Source organism: Suricata suricatta, chromosome 10 (assembly GCF_006229205.1).
Source record: "Suricata suricatta isolate VVHF042 chromosome 10, meerkat_22Aug2017_6uvM2_HiC, whole genome shotgun sequence".
Lineage (NCBI taxonomy): Eukaryota > Metazoa > Chordata > Mammalia > Carnivora > Herpestidae > Suricata > Suricata suricatta.
The window spans coordinates 49,044,951-49,055,164 of NC_043709.1; the positions used below are offsets into that span (position 1 = coordinate 49,044,951).

Sequence of the window (10,214 nt, forward strand, 5' to 3'; positions counted from 1 at the left end):
GGGCCTCCAGCCTGAAAAAATAATTTCAAGTGATGATTTCATTATAGTCATCAGAAATCAATTCTGTTTATGATGATACTATTTGAAAAATCCACAAAAACTTTTAAAATAGGATTTTGTCTTTATAGATTCTCAGGTGCTCTTAAAAACACATTCAACTAAAGAGTGTTAATACTGTTTGTTAGAAAAAGAGAGCTTTTCACTTAAAAAACAAAACAAAACAAAAACAAAAACCAGACTACGTATTTTCATCCAGGACAGGGTGGCTAAGATGGTGGCATCCATGGAGCTGGTTGGGGAACAGGGTCTATTGTCAGTGGGTCTGGACAGCCTGGCCAGGCTGATCTGTGCCAGATTTACTGGTGACCCCACTCTAGGTGCACAAGATCACCAACCCCTGGTGGAACCCTTCCGACTACTCATGGAGAGGTCATCTTGGTACCACACAAGATCATCACTCACCTACGAAAAGAAATAATGCTATCTCAGCCTGCTAGGGGGCAGACACCTTGGCCTTCATGTCTCTGCTGGAAGAGAAGCTACGCCCCACATACTTATGTAGACACCAAGAACAAGGTGGACATGACCCGGAAGTGGAATGCAGCGGCTACACCCTTTCCCTTCAACGTCTTCCTTCCTGACTGCATGCAGAGGCAGTTCACAGTGGCTGTGGCAGTAGTGTGGGGAGCTCAGGCTTGAGAACGAGGAAGACCTGGAGAAGGAGCTGTATCAAGAGGCTCGCGATGCCTGTCCTTGCTGTCTCAGCACCTAGGCTCTCAGACATTCTTTTTTGAGGATGCCCCCATCGCCCTGGACATCTTTGTCTTTAGCTACTTGACCCTGCTGCTGCAGGCAAAGCTGCCCAGTGGGAAGCTGCAGGCCCACCTTTGAGACTGCCTACCTCTGTGCCTCTATTACACCCACATCCTCAACCTCTGCTTCCTCTGGGATGGAGCTGAGGTGCCACCTCCATGCCAGTTGCGTGACTGAGGAGGAACCATAGCCCATTGGGGCTGGTGGGACCAGCAGCCACGGTGGTCTACACCTTGCTCAGTAGCATTGTTTCTATCCAGCAATGCCTGCTTGGACCCCAGGCACGCAGTCCCTGGGCATGGTTGAGGATGTTGAAGAGGAATGATTTGTCCTCTTGCACCCAGAACTGATTTTTCTACTGTCATACATTGCAGAGGCCCCTATGTTTCCCCCTGTTGGTAGCCTGGAAATGGGTGTCACTCCCAGAATAAATCTATCCACACTGAAAAAAAGAAAAGAAAAGAAGCCAGAAAACTATTTTCATTAAGTGTGGTATATGTTTATCAATGTATAGGAGTATAGTAGATGTTTTAATGGTTCTATTAATTTTTTGACCCATAACGATTTAGACCCTAAAATAGGAAATCCAAGGCTAACTTTACAGAAAATACATACATTAGCCCTTTGTCCTTCTCTTTCTTTTCTTCAACTCTTCTACCTTTTCTTTTTTCTACCTAACTGGCCTCCAGTAACTTTATAAGATTCTTTTAAGGATTATCTCAGAAATCAAGAAAAATGAAGCCATATTATAGTGTTCAGCATTTGATATGTTATTCCTTTCAGAGAGAATTTACTTTTCATTGTTGTTTAAAAAGAGAGTTTAAAATGGGCAAGATTTAGGAAGACACATGACCTAATGGGACATTTCAGTCACCACTGAAAGATTTTTGAAATTTCAGTTGAGCAGCCTTCATAGATCTTTTCTAAAAGGGTGAGCTTGGGTGGGGGTCAAGGGGGTGCCTAGTAGGCTCAGTCAGTTAAGCCTTCAACTCTTGATTTCAGCTCCAGTCATGATTTCACAGTTCATAATATAGAGCCCCAGGTCAGGCTCTGTGCTAACAGTGCAGAGCCTGCTAGGGATTCTCTCTCTGCCCCCCTCTCTCTCTCTTTCTTTCTCTTTCTCTATCTCAAAATAAATTAATAAGCATTTAAAAGGGTAAACTTGGCTCCTTAGAGAATTTGCTTCAGATGACAAGACAGCAATAGCACATAGGAAGGATTCTCAGAAATTATAGATTGTATCTTTCTCCAATCCCTGCATACTTCCCACAACTAATGCATTGTTTGGCAGGAAGTGATGAAAAGCTCAGGGCTCTGGCAGCTCACAAACAGTTATAATTTCCAAAGTATTTCCATACATGTTCATGAGTTTTCCATATTCACCCCATCAGGGTAGACAAGGCCCTGCCTTGTTTGACCTGTTCTCCATTCTGGGTGCCTTCTCAAATGGTTAAAAATATAATAGGAACTGAGAACATGTATTTAGAATTATTTACATGTCAACCATTTTTTGCTCTTTAAGAGCCAAAACCAGAAAGCCATGAAATTTACATTTGACCCTTTTTGTTATTGATGCAGTGTTCTATATAAGTTTGAATTAAAACGATTAATATGCATGAAACATTTAATCCCAGGCAGTAGTAAAGACCCCTAAAATACTCTGAACAATGCTGAATTATTATTATCATCATTATTATTATCTAAAAGATGTTTCGACCACATACTACCAATCATAGAGGCCCTATGTTTTATTTGGGCAATGCAGTGATTTTTGAGTTTTTTCTCCCCAGTGTTTTCAACCTTTAAAATTAGTTGGTAACATTTAAAAACTCAGGACATTACCAATCTGGGATGTTTTAGCTGCTGGACGCACTTTCTCCTGCGACATAGTCATCAGGCACTGACTCTGGCTAGTCTCCAGTTCACCCCACTCTTCCCCTCACCCTATGGTCCCTCACATGGATGCAGTATGTCAGTAGCTATTTATTGTAGCATTTGCTGTAGTCTGTTTTCATAACTGTTTTTCTTTTTCTTTTTCTTCCTCAATGTTTCCAGTCCCCCTGGGCATTTCCATTTAAATGCCTATCAAAGAATGCAATATTTGCAAATTGAAAGGGACCTCACAGTGCGTTCTATCACTTTCTCCCCTTCTCGTGTTTGCTTCTGTCACTGCAAGGTTGTGACTACCAACCTGTGTCCTTCTTCAGACAGCATGTTCCAAGTAAAGGCTTTACCTTGGTCACATATACTCTCCTGGGAAGACTGCGTGTGGTGTCTGTGTCCAGTCACCTGACAGAATTTTCTGGGCTTAGTCATTGTTGCAAATATATTTTCTACTACTGAGTGGCTGTTTCATAGAACCTGGGATCTTTTACACTTACTCCCAGCCCATCCCCCAAAATAACATCTCCACTCTGTAATTATATTTACACGAATGAATTTGAGTACATAAAAGCTGAAATTCCTTTTAGCAAGAGTTCTATGGCTGTGTGTTATGTACGGTTCCAAACAAAAAATGACTTAGGCAATCCAGAAGGAATCGACTGTTTAGTGTTCCATAACTGAAAATAATCAGGTATTTTAATTTGCATTTTTTAACTCCTGGCTGTGTTAGCATTTAGACAGCTTATGTTAACTTATTTCCACTCTAACTTTACAATTCGGCTTATCTTTTCCTATTATTCTTTTGGGACTAAGATTTACCAACTAGAATTGAGGATGACAAGCTTGGCATTCAAGTCTGTGTGGAATGTTTCAATATTTAATTCCCAAAGTTCCTCTAAGTTTTTGTTGTTGTTGTTTGTCATCAGAAAGGCCCCATACCAACAAATGTGACTTCATTCTTTTAAATAGCAATTCGTTAGGATACTGGAGATCTCAATGTATTCAGAAAATCATCAAAGAATACATTCGTAATTGATTGACTCACTAATTGTACATCAGTAGGTTATAAGGAGAAACCAGACCTCTAGCTTTGTTCTTCCATTGCTCTTCAAATTTGACTTCTGGATCCGTTCTCTTTTCATCCCTTCCCAAGATGAAATATTGCTTCACTTTTCCACTGCTCTTGGATAATAAATGAATAGTCCTTCATTCTGACATTGAAAATGACCCAGTTTATAATCTTATAACTACCTGTCCAGTGCACTGTCAAAACCATTTTAATCCAAATTAAAGCTTTCTATGTAGACTGGAGTTGGGCATGAGCACTGCTGTTTTTACCCCCTTTTCCTCATTTACCTTCTTCCCTTTAGCTGCTGTTTTTGACCCTTGGAAGGTAAGATTGGATCAAGGAATAGAATAAATAAAAGAGCTGTGACAAGGCATTTACCGGTCTGGGAGGGCAGATGCTCCAAGCTTATTCTTTCGCAGTCAAGGCTATCCTTGGCTCCTCAGTAAGACTTCACCAGAGACCTCTGACTGCCACCACCTGGACATAGTCAGTTGTCTGATTAACATTGTCCCCCTGGAGAGCTTTTGGGCTTTACTGTGTTAGGGTCACATCATCCTTCCTGGTCATCACTTGGTTACTGAGTAAGATCCCTTCTAACGCAGCCCCAGCCTGGCTCCCCTTTACATAGTCCACATCAGAGGTCCAAGAAACACTCACCTTTCCCTACCATCAATGAAAGTAAACTTTATTCTTTTATAGTCTTCCTTACCCTGTAATCAGACACAGTGGGGTGGCAACAGCCATAGTCTTTGCACTTACTGTTCTTTGTGGATGTCAGATACAAGTCCTTATGATGTTTCCAACCTCCAGGAAGTGCGTGTACGTCCCCTGAGGCATCTCCTTGAAAACTGTTGAAGTACACTCCAACAATTTTTTTTTTGAGGAAATTCTCCCCGCACCTCTTCCAGCCCAACAAGAAGGCTATGCTGGCCAACTTGGGTTCACCCCCTTCACCAATCCCACATGGGTGGTCTAGCATCTCATATTTTAATACAGGGTACTTGGAGCCAATCCTTTATTCTGGGATTTATGTGCCTCTGCAAAACCTGGAGCAAAATGGCCCCATTTTATCACTGATTTATATAGTCAATCTACTTGACTTAGGCTCAGGGGTATGCTGGAGCCGGCTGTGAACCATGACCGTTATTAAAATTTAAATGATGTAAATCTACACTAACATCAATTATACATATATATGTTTAAAAAGGTAACAAAGACTCAAAGGTCATCACTTTCTAATTATTTCACCTCATTTTGTTATTATCTCTGTTTCTGAGATTATTTTTCCGCTGTCTCTGTATGCTAAAATTAATATATGATGGCGTTCCCCTGCATATTTCTTCCCAACTCAGCATTCAGCGACTCATTGTGGCAGGTAGAAATTAGCCATGGAGGGAGTATTTACACCAAGGAAATGGGCAAACAAGTCAGGAGCTCCCCCCAGCATCTTGTGGCTAAACATTTACCAGTACACCCATGCTTAGTAGACAGTCTACAAAGATGTTAAAAACTAGCAAGACAGCAGGTGCAGTCCACACTGAGGCAGCTCATTTCAATATAAAAGGGCTACATTGTAAGTGCTAACATTTCCCAGGATCAATAGATTCAGCATGTTCCAACAAAGTGCCTCTCTCTCTCCAATGCTTGATGTTCTTGGGAGATCAAATCGGTTCCTCCTCACAGGTACCCACCCTTAATACATTTTCAAGTAAAAGTCTGAGATTAGACAAAGACGCTCCCGCAGCTGCACATTCCTTGGCAGCCCACACCGTAAATGCTTTTCTAAAAATGCCTCACCCAATTTTTTAAACTGTTCTGGGAACCAGTTAATAGATGATGAAAATAATGACTTTTAAATATGCCACTGCACAATTAGGCCACTAAAGCGACTGAGACACTTTGAGAAGCTTGAGCCCAAAAAAGAAGACAAAAAAAATACCTGTAGGAAGATCGCGAAATATCTACGGGAAAAAAGGCAGAACAGGAGGGCACAATTTGCATCCACACAGTCAAAGTGAATAAATGTGAATGACGCTGTAAAAGAAACAACCTCTCACTTCTCACTCAAGAGCATACATTTGAGCATTAAGTAATCTTTTCATGTTGTTTTGCTCCAGCACACTGGGGGAAGAGCTAATGACACCATTGTTTCTCGGAGGTCAGGAGAGGATAGGGAATGCTCATTCTCCAAAGGTGGAATCTTTTTCACAAATTTTAGAAGGAACTTGTTGACATGATAGTTATTCACTTTAAAGAAGATCATGTGAAAGCAAAATTTCTGAGACATGCAGAACAGGATTGTTGTGGAATGGAAGGATCTCTTTTATGAACTCAACCTCCCCTCTGACATTGTCCTGAACTCAACATGTTGGTACGTAAAGCTAGAAATACCTTGTTCATCTGTCCTACGGGGAATATTTCCCAGTATGGACCAGTGCGACCATATTGCCACCCTCCCTCTGATGGGTTGCCCGCAGCACTGGACTGGGAGTTAAATATCACCTCTCGAAAACCACCTGTGGATAGCACTTTATATCAGACAGAGGACATTCAGATACTCCATTTCAGACAAGCTTCACAGCCACACTGTCAAGTAGGAAAGACAAGTATTATCGGCTCTTCTTTATTTTTGTTTTATTTTAATGTTTTTATTTATTTCATTTTCTTTTTCATCATGACAAGTATATTCTTTAATCTCCATCCTCTATTTCCCCCATCTCCTCCCCCCTCTCTCCCCCGCAACCATCAGTCTATTCTCTATAATTAAGAGTCTGATTTTGTTTTGTTTCTCTCTCTCTCTCTCTTTTTCTTTTGCTCATTTGTTTTGTTTCTTAAATTCCACATATGAGTGAGATCATATGGTATTTGTCCTTCTCTGACTGAGTTATTTCGCTTAGCATTATACTCTCTAGATCCATCTATGTTGTTGCAAATAGTAAGGTTTTGTTCTTTATATATATATATGCCACATCTTCTTTATCCATTCACCTATCGATGCACTTGGGCTGTTCCCATAGTTTGACTATTGTAAATGATGCTGCAATAAACATAAGAGTGCATATATCCTTTTGAATTGTGTTTTATTGGCTCCTCTTTAAAACTGAATTGACCCAGCTCTCTGGGCTAATAACTGATAGAACAGCACCTAGAATCCGATGCTCCTATCTCCTGACTCTGGGTCCAGCAGAACCTAATAAAAAAAGAGTATGGGGGTGCTGGGTGGCTCAGTCGGTTAAGCATCTGACTTCAGCTCAGGTCATGATCTCACATTTGTGGGTTTGAGCCCCGTGTTGGGCTCTGTGCTGACGGCTCAGAGCTTGGAGCCTGTCTTCGGATTCTGTGTCTCCCTCTTTTTCTGTCCCTCCTCTACTCATGCTCTGTTTCTCTCTGTCTCAATGATAAATAAACATAAATAAATTAAAAACAAAAACAAAAGAGTATGTATGAGTTTTCTACCCTGTGTAACAAATTCCCACAAACTTCAACTTAAACCACACTCATTTGTTGTTTTACAACTTCTGTAGGTCGGAAGTCCTGACATGACAAATCTGGATGCTTTGCTCCGTGTCACAAGGCTGAGGTCAAGGTATGAGTCATGCTGTGGCTCTCATCTAGAGCTCAAGATCCTCTTCCAAGCCCATTCAGATGGCTAGCAGAATTCAGTCACTCAAAGTTGTAAGGCTGAGGTGTCTGTTTCTTCCCAGCTGCTGTCCAGGGCTCACTCTCAATAACTAGCATTTGCCCTCGCTGCCTGACTAGGTGGCCCACTCACAACACGGTAGCTTATTTCTTCAAAGTCAGCAGGTGAATCTTCCTGCTACCAAATAGAATCCACTTCTGCCAAATAAAGTCCCCAGCACCAGAATGTGATCATGGGAATGACCATCGGATCCCATCCACATGCCCCATTCACACTGGGGGAGGGGATGGATTACACAGAATGTGGAACATCAGAGGAGTGGGAATCTTGGGGGCCATCTTGGAATTCTGCCTACCACAGGGCCTGAACCTCTCACACAACAAAGAGAACATCAACTCTCAACCTCTGCACTGGCTAGCTCTGTGATTTAACTTCTTTGAGCCTCATGTTCCTCAAAATTAGGGCAATCCTACTGATAGAAGTACTGGGAGAAAAAGAAGCGCCAGCATCCAGACAGTGTTGAGGAGATGAAACACATTCACTAAATGCCTTCTCCTGCTCTGGCAACTGCATGCCAATGGCAGGCACTACTGCATGTGGGTACGCCCAGCTAGCTCCCCGTTTTTTATATTATAATAGTTATAAAGCAGCATGTTGCAAACTCTACTTAATCTTGTGCATGGATGATGGAACACAGAAAGTAAAAAAGAAAGACTAACTCATCATACTTATCCCATCCTAATGAAGATCTCCTGTATTAGATGTTTCTTGTGTTATCTCATGGAACCCTAATAACACTGTGCAGTAGGAATCTCTATCCCCATTTAACAGGCAAAGAAATTGATCCCAGTGGACACCATGGATAAGTGGCAGAGTTCATGACTATGGATCTCAGCCTGTAGCAAGGTATCCTACGGAAGAGTCACTGAGAAACTAAGACAGGACTTTGTGTGTGTGTGTGTGTGTGTGTGTGTGTGTGTCTGATTCATCAGGAAGGAATGCAAGGAATTTCCCCTTCCCTCAGGGAGAAGGCTGGGCCCCTTTACCCTCAACAGAGAGTGCACAGATTTTAAAATGTTGCAAAGGGCCATCAATTTCTATTGTGAGAGAAGAGGAACTAAAAGAATTATTTTGTGAATAAGGACTCAAGAGAGAGAGACCGGAATTACTAATCCTGATCTGTTTCTGCCACTGTTCAGCATGATTTTTAAGGCTCAAAATAATCCTATCGCTGTTGCTGATGCAATGTCACTACTTCCATATCTTTTAAAATCTTGGAACATGAAACACGATCAGTAACACAATTATTTCACTCTCAACTAAAAAACTAAGGAAACAAAAGCAAAAAAACAAAACTTGCTGAACAGATTTTCCTACCCCAAGGATGATTATTTCTCATTGAGGAGAAGATAGATTCCTCCGAAGCCCTCGAAAAGGACAGGAGACTTGATAACTGACAAGGCAAAATTTATGCTGCAAAAGAATTCTTACTTTAGTTGAAAGATCTTCTGAAGAAGGGGAAACATGAACATCGCAGCATTAACATGATGCGGGCAGCCCTCCGGTGACATTGCCATTCGTACTTCAGAAAGTGACAGAAGGGGAACATGAACTGGAAACGTTTTCTTTGAAATAAAAACTACATCTTTCTAGGAATGAAAGGTCTCCATAAGAAGGAAATGCAAAGCGTTCAAAAAGATGTCAAAGTTATGGAGTAAGAGATGGAAATCTTTGAAGCTGAAGGCATCAGAGAAAAGTATTTGGAGAGAGATGATTCCCGTCTCTTCATCATTTCACCAACTGGTACAAAGTCAGAGAGAGCTTTTCAGCAGCTGGCTCTCTTAGATTTTATTTACAGGGGATTTAGTTCTGAAGAATAAGGAATACATTGGATCTAAAAAGATTTTCCAAAAAAATTTTTTTAAAGATTTTCATTGACTGAAAATGGGCACTTTCTAATAAGAGAAAGGTTATAGTCCTTTGCTTGGGTACAAATATCTAACTCTGTAAGTAGGAGTCAGACACATGATTTGGCCATAATATGCTGTGGGCAGAGAGTGTGTCTCCTGCCCATTTCCATCATCCCTTCTTTGTTTAATTAAAAAAATGTTTACCAAGGTGTGCCTGGGTGGCTCAGTCAGTTAAGCTTCCAACTTCAGCTCAGGTCATGATCTCACAGTTTGTGAGTTCAAGCACCACATCCGGCTCTGTGCTGACAGCTGAGTCTGGAGCCTGCTTCAGATTCTGTCTCCCTCTCTCTCTGTCCTTCAAAAAAAGCAAACATTAAAAAAATGTTTTTAATTTATCAAAGTATAATCAACATACAATATTGTATTAGTTTCACTTTCCGTCTTCCTTAATAAAATTTGGATTTTACTTGGAACAGCAATATGTCTAACTAAGATTATATTTGCTAGCCTGCTATAAAGAAAGGTTTGGCCAATGAGATATAAATAGAATCCTTTGCAAATAGTTTTTAAGATATTAACTTAAAGAGTGTTGATTCATGTAGGATGGGTATCTTTTTGCATCTTGCCCTTCCACTTCTCCTCTCTGGAACAGAGATGTAATGGCTGGAGCTCTAGCCACCATGTTGTGTCACTGATGATGGACATGAGTAAGGGTAGCAGAGAAGAAAATTAAGGGAACACTGCATCCCAATGACATCATGGAGCCTTTATACCAGCTCTGAACTGGACTATCTCGGGACTTCTTTTATGTGAGAGAGTAAACGCTTAATTAGTTATCCCCCTAGTCAGGTATCAATTATGAGCAGAAGAACTGATATTGGTCAGCAATACAATGTGA

The 10,214-nt window shown here is 41.0% G+C and overlaps 1 pseudogene; it reads left to right on the plus strand.

The window, feature by feature from the left end:
* Positions 1-271: 271 nt before the first annotated feature.
* Positions 272-1,138, plus strand: LOC115305135 (annotated as a pseudogene).
* Positions 1,139-10,214: the final 9,076 nt, after the last annotated feature.